Below are 228 nucleotides of genomic sequence, written 5' to 3'. Positions count from 1 at the left end.
AACCTGGCACCCAGCTCCCAGGAGGGCGCAGGATGAGCCCGCGGCCTCCTCGGCAAATCCCTTCTCCCGCCGTACCGGGGAACGATCTCGCAGCCGCCTTTTGCTTTTGTTGAACGCCAACGGGAACTTCAAATGATGGCAAGTGTCCAAACGAACGCTCGCTCGTTAACGAAGAGCCTATTAAACCTCAGCTGGAGACGGCCGGCTTCCGCGGGTTGCTTGACGATC

Source organism: Egretta garzetta, unplaced genomic scaffold (assembly GCF_000687185.1).
Source record: "Egretta garzetta isolate BGI_Z169 unplaced genomic scaffold, ASM68718v1 scaffold1244, whole genome shotgun sequence".
Classification (NCBI taxonomy): domain Eukaryota; kingdom Metazoa; phylum Chordata; class Aves; order Pelecaniformes; family Ardeidae; genus Egretta; species Egretta garzetta.
The sequence above is the reverse complement of the archived record's forward strand: the minus strand, read 5'-3'. Positions refer to the sequence as shown.